This window comes from Leguminivora glycinivorella, chromosome 2, assembly GCF_023078275.1.
Source record: "Leguminivora glycinivorella isolate SPB_JAAS2020 chromosome 2, LegGlyc_1.1, whole genome shotgun sequence".
In the NCBI taxonomy this organism is placed as follows: Eukaryota; Metazoa; Arthropoda; class Insecta; order Lepidoptera; family Tortricidae; genus Leguminivora; species Leguminivora glycinivorella.
Window position 1 is genome coordinate 2,445,149 of NC_062972.1, and position 6,000 is coordinate 2,451,148.

Here is a 6,000-nt window from a genome sequence, read left to right on the forward strand (position 1 = left end):
ATCGGAAAACGGTGACTGGTAATTGGCAATCAGTACTGTACTGTACTCATAAAAATAACTTATTAGAACATGGTAACCTTTTTCTCCCTGCAATTTTTGCGCATGGCCTAACAAAGTGCACGCATAATTTTCAGATTGGATCATCATAAATGATGAAAGTTACCCATTCGCTGACACTACGTCAACAGCCGAACCACTGCCGCAGAAAGGACATACCCGTATATGTATTTTCAGTGACAGGACGTCGACAGACGGAGCACTGTCAGCGAAAGGGTTAGTATAGGATAACCTACCGTTTTGTACAATTCCTCTCTACTACAGCGTGCGTAGCCGAACGCTCATGGCACAAACGCTCACGTAGATACCTATATCTATCGCTCTTGCGTATTGGCGCGACAGAGCCAGACAACTTTTCGCGTCGTTTCGTTTTTGTTTTGTAGTAGAAATGCCATTCGGCTAAGGGGCGAGATATGTCGAGCGCTACAAGAGTAACCCCCTGCCACCCTCGCCATATCGCGCGGTGCATCGCAGTCAACTTGTTTGACCTTGTGACTTGCTGACTCAGGATGGGTGACATATTGTTCAACCCTGCCTTTTAGCTAACTCTAGCTGCTATTTAAGGTATCATTTCGTCACTATTTTAAAAAAACCTTGTATCTTCGTCTGTCAATGAAAAGAAAATTGTAGTAGGTATGTATGGAACGCATATAGACTTACTGCGTTTTAACTTTGAGGAACAGCGTGAGATACGAGATTTTTTAAAAGTAGTGACGATTTCAAGTTTAGTATGGTAAGCAGAGGAAAATTTAGGTACTATCAGCTGCAAAAGTGCATGGCCAATTTATCAATGAATTCATTTATAATTTTTTCATACACTTTTGCAGCTGAAAGTATCGAAGGTTGTAGGAAAACACTGAGATAAGCAAGGGAAAATCAACTGTAGTTTTTAGGACAGGCCAGACCTGAAATACCAGATTTATATAATAGGCGAGAAGACTAAAAAAAACCGGCCAAGAGCGTGTCGGGCCACGCTCAGTGTAGGGTTCCGTAGTTTTCCGTATTTTTCTCAAAAACTACTGAACCTATCAAGTTCAAAACAATTTTCCTAGAAAGTTTTTATAAAGTTCTACTTTTGTGATTTTTTTCATATTTTTTAAACGTATGGTTCAAAAGTTAGAGGGGGGGGGACGCACTTTTTTTTCCTTTAGGAGCGATTATTTCCGAAAATATTAATATTATCAAAAAACGATCTTAGTAAACCCTTATTCATTTTTAAATACCTATCCAACAATATATCACACGTTGGGGTTGGAATGAAAAAAAAAATCAGCCCCCACTTTACATGTAGGGGGGGTACCCTAATGAAACATTTTTTTCTATTTTTTATTTTTGCACTTTGTTGGCATGATTGATATACATATTGGTACCAAGTTTCAGCTTTCTAGTGCTTACGGTTACTGAGATTATCCGCGGACGGACGGACGGACGGACGGACAGACAGACATGGCGAAACTATAAGGGTTCCTAGTTGACTACGGAACCCTAAAAACTAATTAGTCCGTCAGTTAGATTATCAAAGAATTTTAGACACGTATTTTTTATTTTTTCTCGTAAACGAAAAATGACGACGGTACAGTGCGTTGAAGTTCCGCGTGACGTCACGCCTATGTACAATTTTAAATTAGAAGTGACGTCACAAGCCGAAGCCCCCACTCCAGAACGTTGATGCTCTATATCTTTGTAGTTTTTCATTAATTAGAAAAATATGTGTTTAGTATATTTGGACGATCTAACTGACGGACTAAAGAATGCCATTTTTTATGTAGTCTTCATCCCTAATAGCAATACTTAATGAAATACTTAATCAGCTTAAATTATACTATCTATCTCTATCTTAAGTTGCCATTTTTATTTATTGTATTTATGTATGTATGTATGTATGTATTATGTGTATGTAAGGTATATTTATTTAAGTATTCGGTATATATGTATGTGTGTTTGTGTTGGTTTTCTCTATATTTTTTGTTCTTGCACTGCCTGTTAACTTTTGTTTCTGTTCCGTTTTTCCAGCTACCCTAAGGTTGTCTGGAAGAGATCGCTTTTTAGCGATAAGACCGCCTGTTGTTACCTAGTTATACTCTCACTAAACATTCTGTATACATATAACATGTAAAATGGTGCAATAAAGAATATTTACTTACTTACTTACTTAATGAATAAAGCAGCTCAAAATAGAATATAAATTTTGTACTCACAGTAATTTGCAATAGTTACAGGTATCATTAGTAAAACTTAACTAAGTAGAGGTAATATAAGAACACTCCCGACTAACTCAGCTTTCAGACAAAAAAAAACTAAATCAAAATCGGTTCATCCGTTCGAGAGCTACGATGCCACAGACAGAAACACACACAGACAGACAGACAGACAGACAAACAGATAGACAGACAGGCAGACAGACAGACAGACAGACAGACAGACATACACACAGACAGACACGTCAAACTTATAACACCCCTTCGTTTTTGCGTCGGGGGTTAATAAAAAAGAAAAAATACATATTAATTTACCAAAAGAGGTTTTAGAGTATCTATCTACATACAGTACATACAATATGGCTAATAACTACCCAAGCGTGGAAGTGCTAAAACCATTATTTATTGTTTTCGGTAATAAAGTTTTAATAAAGGGGATGGGTGGTAGAAATAAATACTACATAGGGTGTTCAAAACAATTTACTTACAATCAATAGGTACAATTTACAAGAATTTGTAGAATTTTTGTAAGTTTTTGTTACAATAAATTTTTAGGGTTCCGTAGTCAACTAGGAGCCCTTATACTCGTAGTTTCGCGATGTCCGTAGTTTCGTAATTTCAGTGACCGTTAGGAAAAAGTGGAAAAAATGTTTTGTTAGGATACCTTTCTGTTTTGACCTATGGTTGACTGGTAGAGAATGCCTTAATCCTTAAATGCATGAATTTTTGTTTTAACGAGATATTAATATACCCATGTGATAGACAATGGTTTTCTGACTCTGGGAAAAAAAAAGTTAAAATCATTTTTTATACTAAATCATTTTTAGAAGTTATATAGGCCAAATCTTGTGAGCGTCAGGACCCCTGGACCACTACAGATATTTGATGTTTAGTACATACTAAAATTTAGTACCTATTTGATACTATTTGGTACCTGAGTACATATATTTGGTACCTCCACTGATATCGAAAAATCGAGCGAATAAAGTGGCCAGACATTCTGACGTCAGGATGTCTGGACCATTTTTGGTTTACATAGTTCTAGACAACACTACTAATTGATATCTTAGTCAATATTTACTACCTATTTGGTACCTGTCAACATATTTTTTTCAAATTTTTTTGGCGTACCAGAAAAAAGTTATGACGGAATTTAAAGTTGTGAGCCCGGCCGTGCCGTTGAAGTATGTAGCGCCTGTCAAAAGTATAGAGGCAAATCCGCCTGCCCTCCTGCGCGCGTCAACCTAAATAGGAATTTAGTTTAGGAAAACTAGTGTAATTGGACGTATTTATGCAAAATGGAACCAACCCACATGAAATCTTCATTGAAATGTTTACTTCTTTGTTTAATCAATAAAGATCGATTTTCAAAATTATTCATCCGTGGATTGGTTCCATTTTGCATAAATACGTCCAATTACACTAATTACTTTTATATTTCGACTATATTGAAAATGAAAATGAAATGAAATATTTATTTTTCAAGTAGGCATATTACAATGCGCATATGAACGTCAAATAAAGCTACGCCGGCTCTAACCCTACGCCTCAGCCTCGAGAAGATTTCAGTCCCCCCTCAGTTGGGAGGGGGGTATCCACTATCGGACCGGCAAGAAACTCGGCGGGCAACTTCTTTTCAAAACATTACATCTTATAATTAACATGCATTAAATAACAACATACAATTTAACATGCAAAAGTATTCATCAAAGAATATGAACAGACTAGGTACTCTATGGAAATCAATTTCAATAAATTATATTATTGCTTAATAATACGTCGTTCTTCTTCAGAGAAAACATATCAAATTGTCATAGAAGAAAAAGATAATATGAATCTCAATATCATTAAATATGTAATTTACCTACACAACATAAAATATAAAATATTTGATGTGCTTTCTTATCTGAACTGTGTCCTCTATACATAATACAATTATTTTAATTGCTATTCGTTTTTTGTAGTTTCTGGTTCGGGCCATGCATGTTTGTCTGTCAAATAGTCCTCGACTCTGTAATAAGCCTTTAACATCAATGTTTTTTTTAAGTAGTTCTTAAGAGCTGGGAGGGGTAATCTCAAAGAAGTGTCAGGTAACTTATTATAAAAATGAATGCATTGCCCAACAAATGACTTCTGTACTTTACGGACACGAAACTTCTTTATGGCAAGCTTATTTTTGTTTCTAGTGTTATAATTATGGATATCAGAATTCTTAGTGAAACAGTCTAAATTCTTAACAACATAAATTATACTATCATAAATGTATTGGGAAGCTACAGTCAAGATATTAATTTCTTTGAAGAGTTCTCTTACTGATTCACGTGTTCCTAAGTTGTAAATAGAACGAATGGCTCTCTTTTGTAATACAAAGATAGTCTGTATGTCAGCTGCTTTGCCCCAAACCAGAATACCGTATGACATTACACTGTGAAAATAACTATGATACACTAGGCGAGCTGTCTCAACATTAGTCAGTTGCCTGATTCTCCTAACGGCGTATGCGGCTGAACTTAATTTGCTTGCTAGTTTCTTTATATGAGGACTCCATTGTAGATTTTTGTCCAATGTTAAACCAAGAAACAGTGTTGTATCTACCATCTCTAAGCATTCATCATTCAAAAGTATTTTTGTATCGATTGGTTTAACATTCGGCAGAGAAAATCGAATACATTTGGTTTTCTTAGAATTAAGAAGTAAATTGTTGACAGTAAACCACTGCAGTACATCAGCTAACGTGCTATTAATTACATTGTAATCCGTAGATTTTCGGTCAACATTAAAAAGCAGTGATGTATCATCAGCAAAAAGTACTATTTCACAAAAGTTTTTCACTATAGATGGCAAATCATTTATATAAACCAAAAACAGGAATGGACCTAAAATTGAGCCTTGTGGCACTCCTAATTGGACTACAGTCCCGCTAGAGCGAGTTTTGTTAACAACTACTGTTTGTGTTCTATTGCTAAGGTAAGAAGACATAAAGTTTAGGGCATTTATAGACAAACCATAGTGTTCTAATTTCAAAATGAGCGTTCCATGATCCACACAATCAAAGGCTTTTGAAAGATCACAAAATATGCCAATTGCATCACAAGAATTTTCCCAAAAATTATATATATGTTTAATGAGTACCGAAGCAGCATCGGTCGTGGAACGGCCCCTTGTGAAACCGAACTGTTTGCTTGTAAGTAATCTATGTCTGTTGAAGTGTCCCAGTAGATCATTTAACATTAGCTTCTCAAAGACTTTACTTAGTACAGGAAGTATTGATATGGGACGGAAATTGGTTATATCACTCGAATCACCCGATTTAAAAAGCGGTATGACTTTGCTACATTTCATAAGATCTGGAAAGGTGCCTTGTGAAATTGAAATATTATATATTACGGCCAAGTAAGGTGCTATTATATCTATGACATGACTAATTACTTTAACTGATGTTCCCCATAAGTCTTCCGTTTTCTTTAAATTGAGTGACTTGAATGTTTTAACAATATTTACAGAGTCTACTTGACTAAATTCAAATGAATTATTATGTTCCGTCGAGGAACAGAGATTTTTAGTTTTAATTTCTTTTCTTGATATAGTTAAATAGTTATTTCATTTTCATACATACAAGGCAACACAATTTTGAAAGAATACTTGTTTCCATGTATATGTAGCACAGTTTTTTGGAGCTGGCAATTACAGAAGTCCCAAAGCGACTTTCCGGTGCCCCACCACGCCACCTGGCGGATATATAAAA